Below are 11,770 nucleotides of genomic sequence, written 5' to 3'. Positions count from 1 at the left end.
TCTAGTCTTCGATGTATGATATGAAAACACTCATCAAAAAATTCCTCAGCTGACATATAGATACCTGCAATAATATGCACACTTACTATAAAATGACTTCTTTTGGAAGTTATATAGTAGGACATCATGGAACATAGAGGCTAATACCTCAGAAATCACAAGTTATGTTTTTTTGGTTATTTTGGTTAAATGAAAATGTTGCTACTTTTTGAATTTTAGTCTATAAATTTGGATGATAAATTTTTCCCCCAAAAACACACAAATATATTGTATTAAGTACTGAAATAAATTTAAATCCTGAGGACCTCTCCAATAGGCTGAGGGAAAGTTTAATTTCAGTAAATAATTCAGACACTGTTCCCTACCCATTCCATTACTACCCAATGACTGTGATTAAAGCTGATTGAATCTGTTGAAGTTCAGACTCTGGCCAGTTGTGGGAATCATAATGGAAACTTTTGTATTGGCTTAGAGATCATGTGCTTCGGATAAGACTTCACTGACCAGTCACCACTCTTTAACCCTGCAGGTGAATCCTCTCCATGCTGGAGGATATCACAGTCAGCTTCATGGAACAGCTCTCAGGCTTGGTGGGTAAGTCTGTCCCCGTCACCCATGGATGACTGTCTTCATCTTTTCAGCATTCTTAGGCAATTACAAATGAGAAGGAGATGCTTTAGCTACTTATTTGTTAAAAAACGGGGGTGGCTCCTGTGCTTGAGGCAAGGGAATGAGAAAATAAGACTTGGCTAGTTTGGAGCACGTGAAGGAAAATACCTTTCTCGTTAAATCCCTCTTCTATAGTTGTTTCCACATGTACTTCAGTGCTATCCAGACTTATTTTTAAGTTAAAATAATACAAGATTATACATAATTAACATTTGCATACTAACCAAATACGACCAGTACACCTGAAGTTCCATTGTGTTTCCAGATGCAATCTCCCTTTTCCACAACACAAGCAAGTTCTATCCTGAACGGGGTGATTCTTTTGTATATATCTTTAAACATACATGTATCTTGACATGTTTTTAATGGAAACTTAATAGTAATATACTATGTGATTTTTGTTGAAACTTGTCTCTAATAGTAGAACAGGAGAGAGCAATTATATATATCTTTTTGAGAAATGTTGCTGCAATGGAAAGCAAATAAGTGATGTACGAGTATAGCTACTTGAGATACTGTGGGAAAAGAAACTTTTAATTAAGACAGGGGAATTAACTTTTGTCTTAATGCTAAATAGAATTATATAGTAGAGTGTGAATAAACAATGACAGAAAGAAAACACAGGCAAAAGACCAATAGAATCTTACTGGAATGAGCCCCCTGATAAAAAGAAAGTGTGAGATCTAGCACGCATAAGTTTAAATATGAGTCAGGAAGGCAAAATGCTCGTACATGAAGAGATTGTCAGATTTTGGAAAATCCCTTCCGATTATATCAATTGTCCTAGAAAATTCAAAAACAAGATTGATTATTGGAAAAGAATGACGACCGGGAGGAATTATTGGGGGTTACGGGTAATGGAATTGTGAAAGGGATGTTAAAGAGAAAGGGATTACCAAAGTACATACACATGGTTGCTTGGTGGTGTTTTGGACTCACTGGATGTTTGTTGTTTTTATTTTTAAGTGATACCATTTATTGAGGTGGTATATTTTTCTCTAGCCTCATTTTGCTGCATTGATACAGTTTCAAAGTAGGGGAAACTTTGGATTAGATCAGTATTTTTTTTCCCAGTTACATTACTCAGTGAGAGGACAGTGGAGGGAGGAGGTCCAAAGATAAGGGAAGAAGTGGTTTCTCAGAAAGAGTGATTGATTATGGAACGTATACTGTGCAAGCTGGAGAGCAAGAATGTCAGAGGAGTAAATAACAGTGAAAAGTTGATCAGCGAAAATGCAAATGTAGATCCCTGCTGGATCATTGGTGTCAGGATAAAAATAAGACAGCTGGAAAGATAGGCTATTGAAGGCATAAAGGTGAGATAATTGATGGGTTGTAGCCATTATTGTCTCTCGGATAGATTATTTTGCATATTTGGATATCTCTTCAATGAATCCCCCATTTTCCTTTAGTCTCCAATTCTTTCAATTTTTCCTACAAGTGACAAATAATATTCAAATAATATATTGTTTACTCAATAATTCTACTCAAACCCTTCTTTGTGTTCTCTTCCCTCCTACTTTCCTCCCTTCTTTCTTTCCTCCCTTCTTTCCACACCTTTCATGTAATCACTTCCAAATACACAACCACCACTTTAGAATATTTGCTTACTTTCAGAATCACTATCATAATTGTACCAGTCCTATCTTCTTTGCATATATTTATACCTATTCGTTCAACACTAAAATCAACATGCTTCACTTTTAAGAATGATTCCTGCCCACTGCATTGTCTCTTATTTTCTCAGCACTCTTACAGCAAGCCTTTGTTAGATCACCTTTTTCATATGCTACATTGTAAATATTCATTAAATGATATAAGTGAGCACACTTTTTTTTTTCAATTCTTAAACTATATTGTTAACTCAAGTGTATCTTTGATCCCTAGAAGAACCTAACTCTACTTGGGGAATATAGATAGACCTTAAATGATTTGTTTGATAAGTGGCAGTATACCAGAAAACTCTAGAAGTAACAATGACAAAGCATTCTACTAATTTCTAATTTACAAGAATTTTTCTCTTTCGAGTACAGTCCATGCTTCATTGTGATTTTGATTATGATTAATTATGAGAACATTATGATGATGTCAACTTGTCAGCTGGCTAAAGAGCTAAACACAAAAATTTCCTTTTTTAGATGGGGTGTGGAGAATTATTCATTAATAAAAGAAATGAGAAGTGAGAAGTCCTTCCTCCCAGTAGTGTTGCTCATTTATTTATTTGGGGTATACAAATCACTTTCATCCTTCATAAATTTGTGCTAAATTCCAACAGTGACTACATAGGGAACCAGTAAATACTAATGTTTTTATGTAAGAGCAAACTGACTTTTGTTGTTCCGTCTGGAGAAGCTTTGACACTTCTTTTTTATCATTATTAGTGCAATAGTTATTTGGACATAACCTGGAAAAAATTAGTGACATGCATTTACACGTTTTTACAACTCATTTTGATGATGATATGCTGCTTATTTGAGGTTTAGAGTAACTCATGACCTGATTACCTGTTTTCACTTTTATTCTTATTTACTGCCCTGTACTGTGTTATCTTATCCATATACATTTTTAATTCTTTTTTTTCTTCAATTTCCTGAACCAATTCTACTCTCCTTCAAGACTTGTGCCCTTAAGACATTGTCATTAACCTCAGATATGGAACTTTGTCAAAAATACTGTCTAAAATGGAGACAACTTTGTCATTTCATTAGAAAATGTGCAATCGTGTTCTGAAACTTTTCTTATTTTAGCCTTCAAGGTTATTTTATCTTTTGGGGGGATGGGGAGAGGCATACATATTTCTTTCAGGACAGAATTATACAGTTTCCTCTGCAAATAATTTCAACTTTGATTGCTGGAATGTACTTAAGTTGATAATTCTCTACAGCAGCATTAATTACAATATAATTGGGAGGTTATAAAAGCTTCAGATTGGGGAGAATTTTTCAGAAGACTAAGCATTTTACAATCCTCTCTCATCTTATTATATTTCCCTATTATTGTGACCATATAATTCCTGCTTACTGGTAGGAATTATCATGTTACTATTATGTCCTCATAAAGCAAGCTGTTAAAAAAAAAAAAAAAAAAAGATGGTTCGGTTGCCCTTCATAGCAAGTCAAATACATTTCAATCAGAAGATAGAGTTGTACCTGTTCTGTGTGTGTTCTAAATTTGGAGAATCATTTTATATATTACTTCAAAGATGAAAAAAAATTGAAATGAAATCCAGTGTAAATAAAATCTGTAGGATGACATATTTAAAAGTAGAGATTCAAAGAATTAGCACAAATTGAGAGGGTGGGAGTATCAATATAAGTAAGTACAGTATATGCTGTGTTGAGGAAAGGACATATACAATTTAAGTAAAACAACTTTTCTTTAAAAAGTCAATATTACACAAAATATATTGGAGGAGCCTTTCAGCTAAAAGACTCCACACATTTATTTAACTAGAAGGAGCTCTATTTTAAGTGATATATAAAGTATTAATATGTTTCTTGGATTAAACAAAATACTAGCTAATGGAAAGAAAATAACATTTATTGAACAGTTATGCCAGGCTTTTAATACTCACAGTGACCCTACAATATTAGAAAATTCTCCAGCTAAAACTAAAGCTGGGTTTCACTAACCCGATATCATCAAACTCACTCCAGTGTGCTTGCTTTTCATAAAACACTGGCCAGCAACCTGCATGAAAGTCCCCTGAGAATTCATGTTAAAAGATGTATTCCTCACCATTACCAAAACTGTCGAATCACAGTCTCTGAAGGTGGGGCATGTTTTAATAAGCCCCCTGGGTGACTCTATATGCACAGACTTTGACGACTACCACTGCACCACAGAATGCTTTGGCAACATTACCTGATTTTGTGTCCAATACATAAGAGTTCTCAACTCTTGATTGGTGCGAAGATCTTAAAAAATTAAGTCGTGCACACAATGTATTTTTAGGCTGAGTATCTTGGTCCTGCCAAAATCAATGGGATAACTGAAAAACTGAACTGAGAAACAGACTCCCTAGAGGAGCTAAGAGAGTGCAACATAAATAAAATATCAGCCTGTTCAAGGTAGACTGTTCTAGTTTACGGATACCCAAGACTCTCTTGTCAGGCATCGCATTCAATTAGTAAAGGAGTTTCGATGGAGTCGTCCATAAGGCAATCTTCATGCCTAATGGAAAGCAAATACACTACACAAGGGCCACCGGTTCCTCTAGTCATAAAAGCTCATTTTAATGGCAGTGCTCTATGTCAATCTGGCCTGAGTCCAGCTCAATTCCCGTGCCACAAACATGTTATAAGAGCATCCACAAAAGCACAGTAAACAAAACGGCAGTTTGGAGGAATCAAGGAAATAGAAAGATGAGATGGCTCTGCCTCCTTGAACCAAGTATGTGTCAGCCAGGTAGTAAAAATAGAAGCAAAATCAAAGAAGAATAAGGTTTCCTGAATGGCCTGTCAAACATAATCTCTTTTAACTTTGTACACAGAGACAGCAAAACATTCAGAGAAAATGTTAAAAATGAAGCGTAATATAAGCAAAGTCGTAAGAGTATTTAATGGATCAATAAAAATTCCTCTTTATTTTAATGTTTCTATATTTAAAAACACTAAAATAATGAACATTTTCCTGCAAGTGAAAGCTTTTGCACAGGATGATCACTGATGACCATTATTCAATCGGTCCGGAAAACCTTAATTAAGTGAAAAACTAAAAGCTGAACAAGCTATATACCAGAAAATGTAAGGTTTTTAAAATTTGGAATTTTCAGTATGTTTATAGCGTTTTATTCTATCATAGTTTAATGCCGACTGTTTGAAAGATAATCTATCATTTTTTTCCAATGCTTAAAAATTTCTGTCCTCATTATCACTTAAGTGATGAAAGTAAATACTTCACAGTAATGCAAGCTTCATGGATGCAATAGAATCCCAGAAGGAAGAGGGCAAGAATAACCTCTTTATTTGGGTTGCAACCTATCACATCTCATGTGTATACAGAGTCTTACAACAAAAAAATGCTCAGCAAACGTTGAGATTAAAAACAAAACAAAACAAAACAAACAAACAAACAAAAAACTGAGAACAGAAAATGAGCTAGGCACATTTCATCATAATTCCAAAAAAGAATCAAAAGACTTTTCCATAGCTTATGAAGTGAATTGGCAGAGAGCAGGAAAGGAAGAAATCCAGGAACTCAAATTTCCTTCTGAAATCACTACCTTGCAGTGGTAAGAAACTACAGAGAATGAAAAAAATACTGGGAGAGAGAAAAGCAGACAGGTAATTGCCTGTGCCTTGGAAGAGTAGTAAAAAATTAAGTTCTTGGCCCTCCTCTTCTTTTAAAATTAAGTATAGAAAGAAAGAACAAATTATCTCCATGGCCATCTTGTTTGGATTCAGTTAGACATGTGGATATTTCCTCAGTTACTGGTTATTGATTTTGAATCTAAAGTTTAAATAGCATTAGGTTACTAGAGTTCCTAAACTATATTTATTACTGTGTTAGTCTGATCAGGATGCTGTAACAAAATACCATAAGCTGGGTGGCTTAAACAGCAGATATTTATTTCTCACAGTATGAAAGTTGGAAAATCCAAGGTCATGGTGCTGGCCAATTCTTAGAACCCTATTTCTGGCTTATGTACTGCCACCTTCTCTCGATGTCCTCACATAGGAGGGGCAGGCGGTAGGGGGAGAGAGAGGGAGAGAGAGAGAGAGAGAGAGAGAGAGAGAGAGAGAGAGAGAGAGAGAGAGAGAGAGAGAGAGAGAAGAGCGAGATCAATCTCTCATTTTCTGATAAAGCCACTAATCCCATCATGAGGGCTCTACCTCATCTAATATAATCACCACCCAATAGTCCCATCTCCACATATAGCCACAATGGACATTAGGTCATTCATACATGAATTTTCAAGGGAATGCAATTCAGTCTGTATCAGTAATCCTTTGTGTCCTAACAATAGACTCCAACTATGGAGTCATTACTACTATTTTGATTGGGTTGTATCTATTCTGCTATAACTCAACCTTAGTATAGTTTGTGCTGCAAAGGTATACCCCAAAATCACTAGCAGCGTCTTTGTGGACAAGCTTCTACTTCTTTAGTATTTATGATAAGACCTATATCGAGATTCTTATTAAGGTGCTGCCTTTCAAATTTTAGTCAATGTATCTACACCTTTCTCTACCTTTGCCTCTACTGCTGTAATTCAACCAACTGCTTGAGGCAGCAGAGAATAGCTTACTCATGATTTCCTTGACTGTGTACTGCTCATCTTCCTGAAATTTCTCCTCGTGCCCTGGACTCAGACATTCTGCAGCAGGCTATTCTGCTTCACGGAACTGTCATATGCCTAGATCTGAATTATCACTGGTCTTGATTTTCTTCACTATGAAGTATGTTTTGAATTTTAACATATCACTTGCTTAATATTCTTGATATGAAAAATCCTGTATTATTAATAGACTTCAACTCATAATAATCAGTACTTTTATAAGCCACAACTTATAGTAGTAAATATTGATTCCCACTTTGTGACAGCATCAAGATAGCAGAGGCACAATTATTCTAAGACAGAAAAAGGTTTGGTTGAAATTATTTACTTGGAGTAACATAGCTACCTTGAAATCTTCATATAAAGCCAAACATTGATTCTTACAATCATTAACTAATCCATGTAATAACTACTACAACTTCTTATCCCTAATATCCATCATTTCATGGATACACACACACACACACACACACACACACACACACACGTGTGTGTATGTGTATATATATTTTTCCCTAATATTTTCTTAAATATCTTATAACAATTGAATTGATTAATCATTAATATGTGCCAACATCTGCTTTTTGGTTTTCACCTATCAATTTCTTTGATTTAATCTTATCCCTTTCTTATTAGCCAAATAACTAATTGTAGCCTGGCTTTATACTGTAAGTATTAATTCACATTTAAGCCAAATTCATGCCAAGTAGTTACTCTTTTTTTTATATATATATATATATATAAAAATTTACAGTTTCTTTACTCATTATATTATCACATAACTTTATCTGATTATTATACATTTTCAACCTGGTATTATATAATATCTCATGCCAAAATTAATTTTATTTTCTACATTTAAGAAGCGTGTATTTTTTTCAAAGACTATATTACCCTGCTTCCCCAAAAATAAAACCTAGCCAGATAATCAGCTCTTATGCATCTTTTGGAGCAAACATTAATATAAGAGCTGGTATTATATTATATTATATTATATTATATTATATTATATTATATTATATCATATTATATTATATTATAATATACATGGTCTTATAGTAAAATAAGACCGGGTCTTATATTAATTTGTGCTCCAAAAGACTCATTAGAGCTAATTTTGCAGCTAGATCTTATTTTCAGGGTAACACGGTAGTTAGTATTCTTATTTGAAAGATACTTAAGGGGATTCTGAAGTAAATAGGAGAGGAATTTACTATTAAAGTATATGAATAAACTTCCAGACTTCCAGCTTGTGTTTAGGATCTAGTAAGTTGAAAAGGGTTTCAATCCCAAACTGAAACAAACAAACCAACCAAAAAATTCAGCGAAACAGAAAATGTCCATGCTTTGTTTGTTTCTTCATTTTGTTGTTGTGTATTTTATTTTATTTTTTTGACTCAGTAGTTAGTTGTGATCACAGGCTAACCAACTGAGCAATAAAATAAATACAGACAGTCAGAGAAACACAAGCACTGGCTCACTTGGGCTATTAGTAAGAAACATTCAGGATTCCACTAGGGTGAGTGGTAAATCGGTGAGGATAATCAATGTGCAGTGGAAGAACAGGTGAAGCCTATGGGGGTTGGAAATGTGAAAAGTGTCCACAATCTCTTCTAGGTTTTTACTTCATTACCCTCATTAGGAGGTTATATAAAATATTGAAGAACTGAGAAAGTGTTATTCATGGCATGGATCTGAGGAAGGTGGACATCAGCTCTTTGCAGGAGGGACATGAAGCAGTGCAATATTATTTAAAGGTACACTCAAGACTATAAAGGAATTAAACTGGAAATCAATAATAAAAATATATCTAGAAATGCTCCAAATATTTGAAAACTGAACATACTTAAAGAAAAAAAAAGTGAGTCAAAAAGTAAGCCTTAAGGAAAATTAATAAATATATTGAACAGAATAAAAATTGAATTCAACATATAAACATTGTGAGATGCAGCTAAAGCAGTTGTTATAGGGACATTCATAGAATTATAAATTACAAACATTAGATTCAAACTGGTATATTTGTTTCTTACAGCAGTAAGGATTAGCAATTATAAAACTACATGTGTTAAATTAATTAAACAGGAAGGCCATTGGACTGTATTTATTGAAAAATTTCTTCATGTAAGTAGACCTGCACAGTTCAAACTGGTGTTGATCAAGGCTCAGCTGTATGTCACTTAACCATCATCCAAACTTATGAAGCATGCACTCTTTATTATCTCTATTTTACTGATGACCAAACTAAGTCACAGAGAACTTATTGGCTAGTTCAGGGTCATATAGCAGATAAGAGGCATAGCCGAAATTTTAATTCCTCCAGTTTAGCTCCAGAGCTTGTGTTCTGAGGGTTATCGTTACATGTGTTTTCAGCCAATGCAAATAAGTTGTGAAACAGGACTATGTCATCGCAGGAATATGTCCTACAGGTTCTTTATTATTTTAATCTGTGAAGATACTCATGTGTAAAAGCAGTAGGTTTTCTTAGCCAAACGATGCTCTATCTATTGCCTGAGTGTATAGCCTCTGATTTAGAGGACTCTCCACACCGTCCCCACATTCCCACATTTTTATTTATTTTTTTCTTATTCAAGCAGTAACGTACTTAAAAACACAAAAACTTTACTTTGGAGGCATTGATGAATTTATCACCCAAGTGGGGATAGGTATCTGATGGGGTAAGGAAGCAGTGTAGAAATATCTTGATATACAAAACAGTAAAAGACCAAGTATTAAAGTCACGGGCCCTGGAGAAAATAGATCATATCATCAGTGACTATCATGTTTACTATCTGTGGTTCTATTTTATTGATGACAGGAAGAACAGAAAGGTGGACCGCTCAGGCTTCCATCATCTGCCTGGTCCCAGTCAGCACAAGTAAGCAAGATAGGGACAAGGGGGTAACTGGCTCATCCATTAATCTGAGACTTGCCCTGGTTTAGTGTGAAGAGTCCCATGTCCCACAAACTCTCTCAGTCCTCGGCAAAACCGGGTGATTCTGAAGGCAGGTAAGAGTAATAGTGGAGTTTATTGCTTTCCTGCCCAGTCTCATGTTTCTTCCAAAGGATAAGGTTTATAACTATGGGAATTATGGGCAAACACCTGTCAAGACTTAGGAAAACATGCAGTAATATGATTAGACACACTGGAAACTGAAATAGAAATGTTCCGCTTTAGGGCAATGTTTGACCGTTCGACTTGCTTTATTATCAGATTGTCTCCATATGGTCTAATCGAATGTTTTAACATTTCAGTGAGACTCTATGACCAGGATAATTTGCTCACTAAGATGGTGAAATAACTACGTAGTCCATTTTGCAATTGGCACTACCTTTATTTTTGTGTAATGCCTTATCATAAAGAGATAGAGGGGAATTGAAACCACGGAAAGCACTCAGGAAAAGCGTGTATCATGCTTCATCACCTTGAAACTGCACGATTAATTGTTCTTAACATAGCATAACATTATCATAATATTAACATTCCAGCCACTTGTAAAGTATTTTGCTCATTTGATGCCTTAAATTAAGTTCATTGTTAGTTCTCTTTAATGACTTTAGTTATGCCCCTACTATCTAAGTACTTCTTTATGGGGATATTGTATAAATCTCTATTTAGCATACAGCTAACCTAAAAGGGCAGTTGTTCAATGACACATATCTGGGTGATTATTTTGCTGCTAATGATGTGCTTCTCTAAGGAACAAACCTGTACTTTGAACCATGATGATTCTTAAACCAAAAGTAGTAAAACCTGTGGGGAAAATGACATTTATAGTTGAAATTATTGATTTATGTATTTCAGAACTTGGTTGCAGGTGTTATTACACTTCACTGTATGAAATAAGAAAAGGAGTTTCTATCAGTAGGACCTATTATTTGAAATGAATTGAATTTGTGGAATTAAAAGAAGATAGTCAATATACCTTACACCTATACAGTGAAATTCAATCTTAGGGTGCTTTTTTTAAAAAACAAACTATAAATTTTTTCCCACCAAATAATATCAGGCTCCATAAATAACATGTCTTTAAAGGTAACATTGAAAGGTATGCAATATTAATGGTTATTTCTATGTCATATTTTATTTAATGAATTTCTGTTATTCTATATAAATATGAACCTGGTTCTTTATTAGTTGGTTTTTTTTGTGTGTGTTTTTTTTTTGTTTTTTTTTTTTGACCAGGCATGAGCTAAATACCTAGCTTCTATGGGCCAACACGGTGCCTGAAGCATCATAGATTATGCATTGTCACCTCAAGGGATGCTTTGCACACAACTAAACTTGAACCCTGTTTAACCATAATAATGGCAAATAACCCATTTCACCAGGGAGAAAACGTCTTATCAGGGATAATTTAAACAATTTCAGTATACAAAATTAACTATCAACTATATGTAAGACTATGTGTTACAATTAAATTATAATTTACATAATTACAATAGAAAACTTGCTATTCAAGTCCCCTAAAAATTTTGCGGGCCAGACCCGTGGCTCAGGTGTTTGGAGGGCGTTGCTCCTAACACTGAGGTCACTGGTTGGATTCCCACAAGGGCCAGTGAGCTGTGCCCTCTACAGCTAAGACTGTGAACAATGGCTCTCCCTGGAGCTGGGCTGTTGTGAGCAACTGGAGGTCAGCGTCAGCTGCCGTGGGCTGCTGTGTGCTGCCATGGGCTACCATGTGCTGTCAAGAGCGGCCGGCAGCCAGCATGAGTGGCTGGCAGCTGGTGTGAACTGCTGTGAGCGCAGGCTCAAAACACCGGCATGGGTCAGGGAGCTGTGTCCTACACAACCAGACTGAGAAACAAGGGCTTGAACTGGAG

At 35.1% G+C, this 11,770-nt stretch overlaps 1 long non-coding RNA gene across 1 annotated transcript in view; it reads left to right on the top strand.

Annotated features, from left to right (window-relative positions):
• The first annotated feature begins 528 nt into the window (after positions 1 to 528).
• The window catches only part of LOC117038219 (uncharacterized), a 123,901-nt gene continuing 112,659 nt past the window's right edge, over positions 529 to 11,770 (top strand). The window contains exon 1 of the long non-coding RNA XR_004425644.1: positions 529 to 594. This is a non-coding gene — a long non-coding RNA (uncharacterized LOC117038219). The remainder of the gene's footprint in view (positions 595 to 11,770) is intronic.

The sequence above is a fragment of the Rhinolophus ferrumequinum genome, chromosome 18 (genome assembly GCF_004115265.2).
Source record: "Rhinolophus ferrumequinum isolate MPI-CBG mRhiFer1 chromosome 18, mRhiFer1_v1.p, whole genome shotgun sequence".
Taxonomy (NCBI): Eukaryota; Metazoa; Chordata; class Mammalia; order Chiroptera; family Rhinolophidae; genus Rhinolophus; species Rhinolophus ferrumequinum.
This window is presented reverse-complemented; position numbering and strand designations above follow the sequence as displayed.